Raw genomic sequence first — 15,136 nt, 5'->3', positions numbered from 1 at the left:
CCCTCGCCCTGTGTGATTCCCTCACCGCTCCTGCGGCTCAGTGGTGCCCGTGCAGATCAGCAGAGATGGCAGAAGCTTCTGTGGCTGTTGAATTACAGGTGTGTCTGCAGGGAGGACTTCTCCAGCTCCTTTGCTGATTCCTACACAGAAGCCTGGCAACCATCGCAGAGGTGAGTAGTGTGTCCCTGCTGACCACACAGGCTGAGCCCTGCTTTTGTGGGATCTGTTCCTGGGAAATGGAATTCTGTTGCTCTAAGGTCCTCCGAGAGGGAAGGACCAAGCTACAGGACACCAGAAACCCCATGATCCATCCGAAAACATGAGGCAAATGCTGAAGGAAATGCAGCAGGCAGGAGAAGGTGGGTGCATTTCCCTCATGCTTCCCCTGGGACTCAACATCTGGGGGCTTTGGCTGCACATCTGGACACGCCGTGCCTGGCACAGTGGGAAGGGATCCATGGCAGCCTCGCTGCCCCGCTGCTGCTTTGACGCCCTGCAGGGCTGCTTCCCAGCCTGGCCTGGCTACAGCTTGTGCCCAGCCCCTGCAGGAAGGCATTTGGCATCAGCTGACAGGCCTCCTAATTGCACCACAGGCCTGAAATCCCCTGCAATTTTCCAGTCGCCGGGTAGAACAGAAAGGGCACCAGTTTGGAGAGGGGAGGGCCCTGGCCTTCCCAAAATGTTTATAGGGATTTCCTGATTCTTAGCCATGTCTTTGACAAGCATTCCCTCCGGAAGGCGCCACCTCCCCAGTGGGGAACAGCCCCACCTGATCCAGCTGTCCCTCTTCCTTTCTCCAGAAGTGGATGCAGAGGCTGGGCATAAGGCGGCGTTTCCCGGAGGAAGCAGTGGTTCCGTGCCAGCCTCTGCTGCAGGAAGAGAGGCGATGCCAGGCACAGGCCCAGGAGGTAATTGCTGTGCCTCTGGGCCTGAGCCCTGCTGAGGCTTGAGCTGCTCTCTCTGCTGCCTTGCAGTGCAGGGACAGCCTGGACAAGTCAGGCACAGCCCAGGGGAATTATCCCGAGCAGGCTCAGGGCACTCGGGTCCTGAGCAGTCCTGCTGGGGTCCCTCCATGGGAGACATGTCCTGAAACCTGGCAGTGACTGCATGGGGTGCCCATGGTGGGGAAAGGACAGAGGGGGAGAGCAAGGCTCCAGTGTGTCCTGAGAGGGCCTGGCTGTTTGCCCTTGGGATCTGGGAGCTGTCCCCACAGAAGGAGGGCAGGAGGGACAGAGGGAGGGATGGATAGCTGTGGCACTGCCTGCTGCAGTTTTCCCCGGGGTTTTAGAGAGGATTTCCTCTGTGTCTGAGGGAGAGAACCCGGGGGCCCTGCGCTGCTCCAGCCACCCCTCCCAGGGATGTTGCTGAGGGCAGGGAAAGTGTGGAGAGTGACCAGGAGCCAGCCCAGAGCTCCCCAGGGCCCTGTGCACCTTTGGCCATGTCTATTCACATCTGGCTCCCATGGCCTTAGCCGACCGCCTTGCAGTGCCCAGTTCCCTGAGGCAGATGGGGATCCCAGCACACCCTGGAAAGTGTTCTCATCTGTGCTCCGTTCTAGATGAGGTTGCTGGGAAGGCTTCTCCATGAGCTTGGATGAATAAAGTTTTGAAGCCCTTGGAGCCTTCTGCAGGTATGTTCTCAGCATGCCACCAAGGAAGAATTGTAGACAAGCGGGCAGGCACCAGGTGACAGAAGCTTCTGTGGCTGTTGTGTTACAGATGTGTCTACAGGGAGGACTTCTCCAGCTGCTACCTTGGATGCTGCACTCAAGCCCAGCTCCCATCACAGTGGTGAGTAGTGTGTCCCTGCTGACCCCACAGGCTGAGCCCTGCTTTTCGGGGATCCATTCCTGGGAAATGGAAATATTTTTCTCTAAGGTACTCCAGCAGGGAAAATCCAAGATACAACAGATAAGATGTCCCTGGAACCATCCAAACAGATGAGGCAAGAGCTGAAGGAACCCCTGCAGACAAGAGAAGGTGGGTGCCTTTCCCTCATGCTTCCCCTGGGACTCAGCAGCCGGGGGCTTTGGCTGCACATCTGGACATGCCATGCCCGGCACAGTGGGAAGGGATCCATGGCAGCCTCGCTGCCCCGCTGCTGCTTTCACGCCCTGCAGGGCTGTTTCCCAGCCTGGCCTGGCTGCAGCTTCTGCCCAGCCTCTGCAGTATGGAATTTGGCATTAGCTGATAGATTGCCCCAACTCTACTGTGGGCCTGAGATCCCCTGCCATTTCCCAGTCTCTGAGAAGATCAGGCGGTGCAGCTGTTTGCACAAGGGAGTGCACTGGCCCAGCCCCAATTACCTGGGCTTTTTCCTGATCTTTACCTGTGACTTAGACAAGCATTGCCTCCTGAGGATGCCACCTCCCCAGTGGAGAATATTTCCATTTAAGCCAGTTGTCCCTTTTTTCCTTTTTCAAGTGATGGACCAAAAGGCTGTTCAGGAGGAGGAACACTCAGGGAGAAGCAGTGGCTCATTGGCAGCCCCTGCAGCAGAAAGGAAGGCGATGCCAGACACGGGCACAGGCACAGCAGGTAATTGCTGTGCCGGGCTCAGCCCTGGCCGGGGCTGTGTGGCAGCAGCTCTTCCCCCAGGGCTGCCCTTGCCCGGCCGGGCAGCAGCCAAAGCTGGAGGCGCCTCGGCTTCCAGGCCTCTGGAGCTGGTTCAGAGCCCCGGGGAAACGGGACTGGTGCAGCAACGTCCCTGGCGCTGCAGCTGCTGCGGAGCTGGCCCTGAGTGCCCAGAGGCCCAAGGCACAGGAGCAGCCCCGAGCGGGAGCCCTGCCGCCAGCCCAGGGCCAGAGCCAGCCCTGGCTGCCGACTGGGCAGGGGCTGCGCTGGGTCCTGACAGGGCCTGAGCCTGTCCCCTGGGGCTGGGGGAGATGTCACGGGGCAGGGAGGGCCAGGGCTGGCAGTGGCTGCTCAGGGATGGCTTTGGCCCGTGTCCCTGGCAGCAGCCACTGCCCAAGCAGCTGCGCTGCCCCCCGGGCTCTCCTCCCGGCCTGCTGGGCTTTGTTGGCTGGCACAGCCTGTGCCAAGGGCCGGCAAGGTGCCTGCAGGCCCCAGCTCTGGGGGAAACAGAGGACGTCCTGCCCATATCCACCGTGCTGCCAGCTCAGCAGTGCAGTACAGCACGGGCTCACGCTCCCCATTGCTCCCACAGATGCAGCCAGTACCACAAGTCCAGTTCCCAATGCCCTGGATGGCCTCGGAAGGGGTTTCTGTCAGGGAACAGGCTGCTGGCTAAGGTTACTGGAAGGCGTCCTTTGTTTGGAGCTTGTCTTCATGTTGTGCTGCTTAGGAATCGGGTATTCCTGGAAGACAAAACAGTGAGTGTTTTGTTGCTCTCCCCCTTAAACAGCTTCTTTTGAAAGTCTAACGTGGTCAGGGAACATTCCCATTGAGATTGCAGTGGGGTTGTGGCCAGTCCATGGTTGTCCAAAGAACTCTGCTGAGGGTTCTGCTGCTGCCCAGTGCTTCCATTGGCCTCTCAATTGCTGGGCCTTGTCCTGGGGGCCCCGCTGGGGCTGCAGCCAGAGCTGGCTCCCACTGAGGCTGCCTGGCCAAGAGCAGCCCCAGGGGCACAGGGCAGAGGCAGAGGGAGGTGGGGAGGAGAAAGAGCAGGGCCGAGGTTGCCCTTGAAAGGCAGAGGTGCTCTGGGGCCCGCTCCTGGCCAGGGACCCTGCCCAGAGCCGTGCCCTGCTGGCCTGGGCCTTGAGGGGCAGCTGTCCAGCTGGGCCCAGCTGTGCCAGCAGCTCCAGCCGTGCTGGGGAGCCTTGCCAGCTCTGGGCCCTGCTGTGCACGAGGGTCCCTGTGTGCCACTGGCAGCTGGGGCCTCAGCCACCTCCTCTCTGCACAGGAGCACCTCGGGACAGGAGTTGGAAGACGGTGGCTGCACCTCACAGCCAGACAGCGTGAGCAGCTCCTCCAGCAGCAGGAACGGCCTGGACAGCCCTCTCAAGTCTTCTGTGAAGAGGACCCCAGAACAACCGTGTACACAGAAGCCTCTTATTGCCCCGTAGATCCCACTGCCACCTGCTCTCCTCATGGGCCTCCCCAAGCTGCCTTCATCTTTTTTTTTTCTCTCCGTCTGTCCCATCCCAACCAACCCGAGTTCCTCTAGGGACCCCAGGACCAGCCCAGCACCTTCCAGCACCTCCTGAGACCAACACATCCCTTCCTCTGCCCCTGAGCCCCCTGGCCTGGCCCTCTAGGCAACACTGAAGATGACACCCCACCCCACCCCCACCCTCCTACCCGCTCCAACTCCCGCTTGCAGGGTAGGCAATGGCCCATTCCTCTGTGTTCAAATAAAGAGATGGATTTGTGTCCTAGTTTGAAAGCAAAACCAGTGAGAGGGTCCAAGTCAGAAATACAGTTTATTAGGAAAAGGGAAAAAACCCCAAAACACAGGCAATAATACAAAAGAAAAACCACTGACAGGGTCAGAATACAGCCGCCTGACACCCTGCTAGTTAGGGTGGTGGTAGCAGTCCAGATGAAATGGACTTGTGGAAGTGGTGATCCTGTAGAAACAATCTGGTAGCTCTCATCCTCTGGAAAAGCAGTGGGTAGGGGCAGCGGTTCCTCTGGGAATCCAGTGGAAAGACTGCTTGTTGTGTCCCAAAACCCAGATTATATCCAGCTGGGGATGCTTAGCTCCTCCCCCATGGGCAGAGCATCTCACAGTGGGCTGATATCATTCTGCCTCATGGGTCCTTGATTAGCCATGAAACAGAAATGGCTCTGGGAAGGAGTTATCTCTGAGTCATGTGGCAAGACATTGATGGGCCCATTAACAGGAGATAAGGAAGAAACAATGCCCCTCCTGGTTTCAGCAGCTCTTGAGGATGGCATTAGAATACATCTTTACACTACAACCCAGGACAAGCGGTCACCCCAGTGTCCAGGTGGCAGCAGCAGCAAAGCCCACCCAGCACCAGCACTGACTGAGCTCCATGCCCAGGAGGAGCCGTGGATGCCCACGGTGTGGGCAGGCAGAAGCCAGGCAGGGGCTGCTGTTGAAATGGAGGTTTTGGGGGGTTCAATTAAGTTAGCAATATATGGACTAAGCATTTAAATTTTAAATTGTAGAATTATGTGTTGAATTTTAACCTTTTACTTAAGAAACCTCTGCCATGGTACAAAGGGCATAGAAAAATGCAAATTTCTGAAGCTTCTTGCTATGAAGGACAATACCAGTGTCATAAACAGGGCAGGAGATCTTTCTCCTTTTTAAGGCCTTTATTAAAAACATTCAGCTCAGGTTGTGGGAAACGACAGGTCGCCCGCACCCCCGCTGCTCCCAGGAGTGGCACGGAGGAGGAGGATGATGCAGCTGTGCCCGCTTGTATGCAGGCAGAGCTGGGGCTTCCGTCCTCGAGGGAGTAGTGGGAATTCCGCTTTTTTGGTCTAACATTCCAGATCCTCTTTCTAGCTGACATCCTTTCAAGTTAGGGTGAAAAGTAAAAAGGATCTTAGCAGATACTAAGGATTAAGTTCCTCACCTTTAGACATTACTTAGGTTTCTTTATTCCATGTTGGCTTCTTGTTTTTAGGAGTTTTTTTCCTGGAAAATTGCAAAATTTGGTGAAATGCATTCTCATCTGCATACTAGCTCTGATGTCACCTCCCCCTGCTACCTTCAGGCTCCTGGGAAGCAGCAGGGGGACAACTGCGCTTGATTTCTAACCATTAACAGGTAATTGAAGAAAAACTATTAACAAGAGGTGATTGCAACATGAAGCTAGCAACAACAAATAGTCAACATTTCAACTCTCAGCAACTGGCCCAACCTGTTTAACTTTGCAGCCTTAAAAAAAAAAAGGATAATTTGTGGGGGCGAACACACCAGGTGTGGAGACACGAGGCTTGACTCCATTTCAGAAGGCTGATTTATTATATATTCTATTAAAATAGTACATTAAAACTATACTAAAAGAACAGAGAGGAAAAAATGACCAGAAGGCTACAAAGAAGAACAATAGAATGGAATGCATAACAAAAATCTTGTGACTGCTCACAGGCTCAACACAGTTGGCTGTGATTGGTCATCAAGTGAAAACAATCCACATGGAGCAATGGAAGATGCACCTGGATGCAATGGAAGTTGCATTCCACAGCAGCAGATCGTTATTGTTTACATTTCTTTCCTGAGGCCCTCAGCTCCTCAGGAGGGGAAAAATCCTAGGAAAGGATTTTTAATAAAATATCATAGCTACAGATCATTTTTTTACTCATAACACCAGGAGAAGACCAGGGAATGCCAGAAGCCTAGACTAAGGAGCTCCTCTGTCTCCAAGCTGATCCATCCAACAGACATACTCAGATAAGCACCAGGGGACCACAGTGCACGCAGAAAGGAGAAAAGTTCAAAAGTTCAGTCATGAGGAAGACCACAGCCTTCGGCCTCAGAGACCACCAAAGACCCCAGTGTGACCACCACAGGAAACAACGCGTGCCCAGAAGGGCGTGGATCTCATCGCCATGTGAGGGGAGGACAGGCGGGGCCAGGGGTTGAATGTGCATGAAGAGATTGTGTAATGCATTGCATATGGAACATGTTTGTGAACAAAGATGTGGCTCGGACCAGGGCTCGGGGCACAAGTTTTCACGAGAGCCATCTCGCCTGTGCCAGGCCCTGACACGCATACCCACTTCATAACTACATCAGGTTGTGGAGTGTCACTATAGGACATGAAATAAAACAACACAGACATGCATCTCTCCAAGGTAAAAAAGAGGGCAGTTGAATTTCTGACTCCAACATTTACAGATTTCCAAAAGTGAGAGTGGATTGGAGGGTGAAAGTGCCACCTCTCCAATGACACTGGGCAAACCAACAGTCCATCAAATTTCTCCTCCTGCAGAAAAGAATGCATAACAATAAGTTATTTGCATAAAATGCGTGAGAAAGTTTGCTACAAGAATGTAAACATCAGAAGGCTTAGAAGAACTTGTCCTAGGGTGAGGTTATGATGCTTGCATCCCCAGTCGTGTGTTCTGTTAATGCTGGATATTACGTACTGTGCCTTCACGACTGGCCCTGAAGAGCAAGGTTTGTTTTGGTTTGTTATCAGCCTGCTCCCCCACGGCTGGCAGGACAGACAGACGGCGCAGTACATAGTGCAGCTTTTGCTTTTTGCTTTGCTTTCTGTTGCTTGCTTTGCTCTTGCTTCTGCTGTGCTCCCGCTTTGCTTTTGCTTTTTGGCTTCTGCTTGTTAGTCAGTTTAGCTAAGCAGTCCAGATTTTTCCCTGGACTGTTTTTCCTTTCCCTTTTTCGAACCACTCACACCTGCTCCAGACTGGGACCTGGGAAACACCGAGAGTTTGCATCCTGTGGCTGCAGCAGCTATCCCCAGCGCCGGAGGGAGCGACAGCAGAGCCACCACTGCCAGGAAAGACTTTCTGAATTTGTCATCCTTTTCAGATGGGTAAAAGCATTGTCATCTGCTATTGTTCATTTTGTGTGCTGGGGGTGTTTTGCCTGTCAAATAAACAGGTTCTTTCCACTTCTCTCCAAGGAATCCTTCCCGACCTGCTGGGGGGAAGGGGCCATGTGGGGTTGCTTTCTGGGGGGGCCTCCTTTGGAGGTCTTCTCCCAGATTGACCCTAATCCAGGACAGAACATTAAAAACCAGGGTGACAGTGGAGTCTATTTATTCTGCAGATGGCTTCACTGTGACCAGCGGTGGGGCCCCGAGGGGATGGGGCAGCCCATGCTGAGCGTCCCTGGGCTGAGGGACATTTCCTTCCGTGGGATCATCTGGGCCCAGACCTCCTCCAGTGCCATGGCCAGGAAAAGAGGGAAGCCATCAAGAGTATCTCCAGGGACACAGCCTGACCGGCAATGTCAGCAGGCAAAACAAAGCTCCTCCCTAATTAACACACACTGGATAGGACCTAATTGATGGGCCATCACCAATGCAGGGTGCTGCACAGGGTCTGCTGCTCTCAGCCAGGGCCAGAAGGAAGGGAAGGGAAGGGAAGGGAAGGGAAGGGAAGGGAAGGGAAGGGAAGGGAAGGGAAGGGAAGGGAAGGGAAGGGAAGGGAAGGGAAGGGAAGGGAAGGGAAGGGAAGGGAAGGGAAGGGAAGGGAAGGGAAGGGAAGGGAAGGGAAGGGAAGGGAAGGGAAGGGAAGGGAAGGGAAGGGAAGGGAAGGGAAGGGAAGGGCTGTGTAGCCTCAGGGTCCGACAGGGCTGGTGAGCAGCCCCAGAGACACAACAACCCAGGTCCAACCAGGCTTGTTTTCCAGGTCAAAACACTCGGCGTAGCTGGCCTGGACTTCCCTGTAGGGCACATGGGGGCTTTGGAGTCCCCCTAAGGTGCACGAGGGAGTGGGGTCCCTTGTGACACACCCAGGGATATTTTAGGTGTCCTCTGAGGCATGGAGGGCACTGGGGTCCACTTCAAATCATGCAAGGGATTTGGAATCCTGTGTGAGGCATGCAGAGGGTTTGGGATCTCTCCCAAGGTGTGCAGGGTGCTGGGATCTCTCCTGAGGCACATGTCGGGGTTCTGGGGTCTCATTTCACATGTAGAAAGGGCTGTGGACTCTCGTAAGCGTGCAGGTGCTTTGTGTCCCTCCTGCTGCACGCAGTGGGGCTGGAGTGTCTGTTGAGGCACGCAGGGGACGGGGAGCTCCGGCAGTCCCTCCCGGGCCCGTGCGGCTCGGGGCTGCCGCGGCCCAGGGCCAGCCGCCGTGCCGGGATGGCGGTGGCGAGGCGCCGAGGCGGAGCTGCCCCGCCGGGTCACGCTGCATCGGCACAGCACGGGCGGTGCTGAGCGCCGGGCAGGCGGCACCGCCAGCCCAGGGGCCACAGCCCCGGCCCTGCCTCTTTTGGGGCCGGGCACAGACAGCCCCACGGGACGGGCACCGCTCAGCACTCGAGGGGATGGAACAGATGCCAGAGGAGCCCCAGGAGCCCTGGACAGGGCCCTGGCGTTGCCTGTCCGGCTCCCCCGGGCCTGTGGCCATCCCGGGCAGCAGGGGCTCGCTCTGGGCCATGCTCTCCCCGGCCAGCGGGGCTACGAGCCAGCACCCGGCTCCTGCCACTGCCCTGAGAATGCTGAGGGGATTTCGGGGCAGAACTGAACTTGACAGGGACAGAATTCATAGGAGACTTGTTTTGGCCTTTTACAAGGTTAACTGAGAAACAACTTAAAATCCCCGGCTAAATCGTCTGCTTTAACGCGTGGGGATTCCTTCAAGACCCTTCCTAACTCCCGTGGTGCCGGGCCGGGCCGCGTCCCAGCGAGCACCAACACCCAGCAGCTCGATGGATGCAGCACGGCTGGCACCAGGGAAACGAGTCAGTATCCCTACAGCTGCCCGCTCTGCCTGCAGGGCTGTCACACAACAGCAATGTTCCAGAAGGAACAGGCATTTTTACATCCTCACGACCGTGTGATCTTTGGTCCTGGTGGTGGATCAGAGAGAAAAGCCAAATGTGACAGACTAAACTTGACTGTAGGAGAGGGATGCCTCAGCAGAGGGTCTGGGGACCTGTGGTGCCAGCCAGTGGCCTGGCACTCGGACACAGCAGGAAGACCCCAGACTATCACACTTCACCTGCGAGGGTAGAAAAGCTCAGGCGTTCTTTGTTCAAGGTCCTCCAGAGGCACCAGCTGAAGCTGCCACAGTTCCACCTTGATAAAATTGTTTAAAAAGATTCAGAGGTCTGACACTCTGCTGTGGAGGACATTCCACATGTTATATTTGCCAAATTTTCCAATCAAAAAAACCAAAAAAACAAACCCAAACAAAATTAAATAAAACAGCAATTTTAATTATGTAACTTAATATATATACAATTGAATAAACTCGAAACACTGACTATATAATTTGGTTTAAATTACGAATAATTTGGTCCTGATAATAGCGTATAAGCAAAACTAACCATGCGGGGTATGCATGGGGTACGGAGTGCAGGGCTTTTGGACCCCCATCACCTCACGGACTAGCTTGTGAAGACAAAATTCCCCTTTTTATGCTGTATGTCCTTACCATCTCCTCCCATTTTCGATTCGTCACACTTGTATCACCGCCCTCATCATCACCTTTACCACGCATGCTCCACACTTCTTTAAGTAAGTTGTACCACTCTTTGGGGATCTTCTTTGAGGAAGGCCTCTCCTCTTCCTCCATGTCCTGTAGTTCATCTTTTGGATTAAACATGCGCACCAAGCTGGTACTGTATAAACCAATATTGTGTTCTAACATTAAAGCAGTGAATCTCATATAATCAACATTTGCCTGGTGTCCAACCAAATTCTCCTCTCTTCCAACTAAATTCAGTCATTGTTATCTCTTGCTTCTTCCTGTTCTGAACAGCTGCAGGAGAACGGTGGGGAGAGGGATAACCCCTCCTCTCCCTTTCTTGCTTGGCATTACACCTTTAACTGTTTTATTATTTCCAAATATTAATTACTGTATCAGTATTGATTACTCTTTCAATTTTGTCAGCATGAATCATACCTATTTACCACACACAGTTCTCATCTTTTGGGCATTTAGGAGCTTTTCATTTTGCTTTGCACCCAAGAAAAATATAGCCCCAAATGTGCACAAATAACTCCTTTAGCATGTCCTCCTTTTCAGCTGGCATTTCCATTGTTCTCTGCTATCTTGTCCTCATCTTTCCACAATTCCTGTGTCTATTCAAGTCCAGCCTGGCACAGTGCACACATTTGCTTTAGTTCTGTAGTGATTTATGGCCAGCCATCCTGCCAACCACACCCATTTCAATGTTGCAACAACCTAACTCTGGGCTGCACTATGTGAATCACACTCTGCTGTGTGAGATGGCAGAGCACCAGAGCAGGCACTGAAGAAGGGGCATTCGGTACATTAGTGAAGTGAGTGCTGGAACCTGGGCTAGCTCTTAGAACTCCGGCACTACGGCAGGAGTCGGGAACTGCCTCGCTATGGGCATTTACCAGAGGCAGAGCCTTTAGTGCCACTTGCTCTCCAGTGCCAGACACAAGCCACGACAGGAACGAAGCACAGGAGAAAGGAGGAGGCTCCCTGTCTTCAGGTTCTGCAAGGAATACCTTAGTCCAGGTGAAGAGAACAGGATGAGAAGCCCCTAGCTGTACTGCCCAAGGGGTTTTGTACACATACAAGTCATGGGGTGGATGCAAACAATGAACCAATAGGGAATCCTCAGGAGAGGAGTGAGGGGATTACATCAAGTGTCTGGGGCCAATTGGGGTAGGAGGGTGGAGAGGATGGGTCACAAGGGCCAGTGGGGCTCCCAGGAGTAGGGGAATGCCAAAGGGGAGTTGCAGTCAGGGATTGGCCCAAAGGTTGGGGAACCAAGGGGCTGGGTTGCCTTGACAGGCAGGGAAAGAGCTGGAACAAGGGTTTGGGAAGGACACGAGGGACAGTTTGGAGGGAGGGTAAAACCCACAGGTAAACCAACTCAGGAAAAAAATGGGGGCACAACAGAGCCCTTAAACAACACTTAAAATGAAATCAATAAAATAAATTTGAACTGCAACAATCAAGAGCATCTTGAGGGACGCAGCCTGACCAGCAATGTCAGCAGGCAAAAGAAAGGTTTTGCTGAGCAATGGCCCTTTGATGAAGCAAAACATTTACAATCAGGGCAGTCCATTCATGCAGACGGGCACACACTCTGGGGGTACAGCTGAGGCCATGAGGTCACAGCAGGGCTCTGGGGTCACAGCTGGCTGAGCTCTCAGCAGGCCCTGAGGTCACAGAGGTGCCAGAGGTGCCAGAGCCCCGTGGTTGCACAGCAGCACAAGGAGCCAGCAGTCAGTCCCTGAGCACAACTGTTGCGGCAGCAGTGGCGGTGGCAGCAGCGGTGCTGACGTTGGGACAGCGGTGTCGGGACAGCGGTGGCAGCAAGAGCTGCGGGACTGGCGGAGGACAAGGCACCATGGCCCTTGCTCTGCGCCTCCTACTCCTGCTGCTCCTTTCCGTGGCCCTGCCTGCCAGGGCTGCCCAGGCTGCTCCGCTGCAAGCGCGGCGAGCAGGTGAGCCGGCAGCCTGGCTGCCCTTTCCCGGAACAGCGCTCCCTGCTCCCTGGGAAGCGCTGGGGATGGTTTTGCCCCGGGCTTTAGGGAGGGTTTCCTCTGTGGGAGGGAGAGAGACCCCACGGGCCCTGGGCTACTCCAGCCACCCCTCCAGAGATGTTGCAAAGGGCTTGCAAAGAGGTTGGAGAGTGACCAGGAGCCAGCCCAGAGCTCCCCAGGCCCCTGTGCAGCTTTGGCCATGTCCATTCACATCTGGCTCCCACAGCCTTACCCAACACCCCTGCATTGCCCAGTTCCCTGTGGCAGAAGGGGATCCTAGCACACCATGGAAATGGTTCTGATCTCTGCTCCCTTCTAGACTGGAATCGTGACATGGGTTTTCAGGAAGTCCTGATGAAGGATGGTTTGAAGTTCTTTGAGGATGCTGGAGGCAAGTTTTCATTCTGTCTTTCCTGAGTGAATAATCAGGATTAATGCAACAAAAGTTCACTTACAAACCATTTCCCTTAACATAATCTTAAGGTTGAAAGAATCTGGAAACCTTGCCCTGCTCCCTTCTGGAGCCCTGAGGGCTCCCACAGGATCACTGTCATTGGGAGGAAGGAGCATTTAGCTTTCAATCTTCCTCCCGTGTGCAATGCCAGTGTGTCCTTCCGTGTGCTCTGTGCAGCCACAGAGAAGAGCAGAGAGGGAAGGGACCGGGCCGGGCCCAGGGCTGTGCCCCGGGGCTGAGCCTTGTGGGCAGCCTGAGGATCTCCTGCAGTGCCACAGGAGCTCTTCTGTCCTGCCTTTCTTTGCAGCTGAACCTGCTGGTGAAGGCCCCACATCCAGGACGGAGCCTCTGGGAGATGCTGAGGGTAGGTCAAGGCCTTTCCCCTGGGAGAGCTGCCAGCGCAGAGCCCAAAGCTGGGCCAGGGAGGCAGCGCTGCAGGTGCCAGCACAGAACCATGCACGTGTGTGCCCTCGCCCTGCACGATCCCCTCACCGCTGCTGCGGCTCAGTGGTGCCCGTGCAGATCAGCAGAGATGGCAGAAGCTTCTGTGGCTGTTGAGTTACAGGTGTGTCTACAGGGAGGAGATTCATACGTACATTGGTGGTTATTGCCAACAAGACCAGTTTGCATGGCAGGGGTGAGTAGTGTGTCCCTGCTGACCTCACAAGTTGAGCACTGGTTTTGTGGGATGCATTCCTGGGAAATGGAAATATTTTTCTCTAAGTTCCTCCGAAGAGGAAGATGCAAGACACAACAGAGAAGATATCCCTGGAACCATCCAAACAGATGAGGCAAGTGCTGAAGAAAATGCTGCAGGGAGGACAAGGTGGGTGCATTTGCCTCATGCTTCCCCTGGGACTCAGCAGCCGGGGGCTTTGGCTGCACATCTGAACGCATGGTTCCCGGCACAGCAGGATGGGATCCATGGCTCATTCCCAATGAGAAATGTTTCCATCTGATCCAGATGTCTCTTTTGCATTCTCCAGAAATCAAAGGAGAGCCTGCGGAGAAAGAAGCATTTCCTGGAGGAAGCAGTGGTTCCGTGCCAGCATCTGTTGAAGGAGGGGAGGCGATGCCAGGCACAGGCCCAGGAGGTAATTGCTGTGCCTCTGGGCCTGAGCCCTGCTGAGGCTTGAGCTGCCCTCTCTGCTGTTTGGCAGTGCGGGCACAGCCTGGACTAGAGCGGCACAGCCCAGGGGAATTATCCCGAGCAGGCTCAGGGCACTCGGGTACTGAGCAGTCCTGCTGGGGTCCCTCCATGGGAGACATGTCCTGAAACCTGGGAGTGACTGCACGGGGTGCCCACGGTGGGGAAAGGACAGAGGGGGAGAGCAAGGCTCCAGTGTGTCCTGAGAGGGCCTGGCTGTTTGCCCTTGGGATCTGGGAGCTGTCCCAGCAGAAGGAGGACAGGAGGGACAGAGGGAGGGATGGATAACTGTGTCACTGCGTGCTGCAGTTTTCGCCAGGGTTTTAGAGAGGATTTCCTCTGTGTCTGAGGGAGAGAACCCCGGGACCCTGCGCTGCTCCAGCCACCCCTCCCAGGGATGTTGCTGAGGGCAGGGAAAGAGTGTGGAAAGTGACCAGGAGCCAGCCCAGAGCTCCCCAGGCCCCTGTGCACCTTTGGCCATGTCTATTCACATCTGGCTCCCACGGCCTTAGCCGACCCCCTGGCAGTGCCCAGTTCCCTGTGGCAGAAGGGGATCCCAGCACACCCTGGAAAGTGTTCTCATCTGTGCTCCGTTCTAGATGAGGTTGCTGGGAAGGCTTCTCCATCAGCTTGGATGAATAAAGTTTTGAAGCCCTTGGAGCCTCCTGCAGGTATGTTCTCGGTGTGTCACCAAGGAAGAATTGTAGACAAGCGGGCAGGAAGCAGGTGACAGAAGCTTCTCTGGCTGTTGTGTTACAGATGTGTCTACAGGGAGGACTTCTCCAGCTTCTCCAGCTCCTACCTTGGATGCTATACGCAAGCCCAGCTCCCATCACAGTGGTGAGTAGTGTGTCCCTGCTGACCTCAAAGGCTGAGCCTTGCTTTTGTAGGATCCATTGCTGGGAAATGGAAATATTTTTCTCTAAGGTACTCCAACAGGGAAAGTCCAAGATACAACAGATAAGATGTCCCTGCAACCATCCAAACAGATGAGGCAAGAGCTGAAGGAACCCCTGCAGACAAGACAAGGTGGGTGCATTTCTCTCATGCTTCCCCTGGGACTCAGCAGCCGGGGGCTTTGGCTGCACATCTGGACACGCCGTGCCCGGCACAGCAGGAAGGGATCCATGGCAGCCTCGCTGCCCCGCTGCTGCTTTCACGCCCTGCAGGGCTGTTTCCCAGCCTGGCCTGGCTGCAGCTTCTGCCCAGCCTCTGCAGGAAGGCATTTGGCATCAGCTGACAGGCCGCCCAAACTGTAACACACCCTGAGATCCCCCACTATATCCAGTCCTGCAGATTAGGAAAAGGGTGGCTGTTTGGAGGTGGAAGTGCTCACATCATGCCACTGGAATCTGGCCATTTTCCTGCTCCATAAATTTCACAAATATTACCTCTGATGCCACCGCCCAAGTGGGGAACAGCTCCATCTGATGCAGCTGTCTCCCTTCCTTTGTCAAGAGATGGACATAGTGCTTCAGTGGAAGGTGGCATTTCT

General features: G+C 54.6%; 1 long non-coding RNA gene across 1 annotated transcript; it reads left to right on the top strand.

Moving 5' to 3' along the window:
* The first annotated feature begins 13,014 nt into the window (after positions 1-13,014).
* Positions 13,015-14,318, top strand: LOC135307418 (uncharacterized). The gene is made up of 4 exons (XR_010368137.1): positions 13,015-13,131; positions 13,219-13,320; positions 13,481-13,588; positions 14,241-14,318. It is a non-coding gene; the product is annotated as an uncharacterized LOC135307418 (long non-coding RNA).
* Positions 14,319-15,136: the final 818 nt, after the last annotated feature.

Source organism: Passer domesticus, chromosome 9 (assembly GCF_036417665.1).
Source record: "Passer domesticus isolate bPasDom1 chromosome 9, bPasDom1.hap1, whole genome shotgun sequence".
Taxonomy (NCBI): Eukaryota; Metazoa; Chordata; class Aves; order Passeriformes; family Passeridae; genus Passer; species Passer domesticus.
Note: the sequence above shows the minus strand (reverse complement) of the source record. Positions and strands in the feature narration are given on the sequence as shown.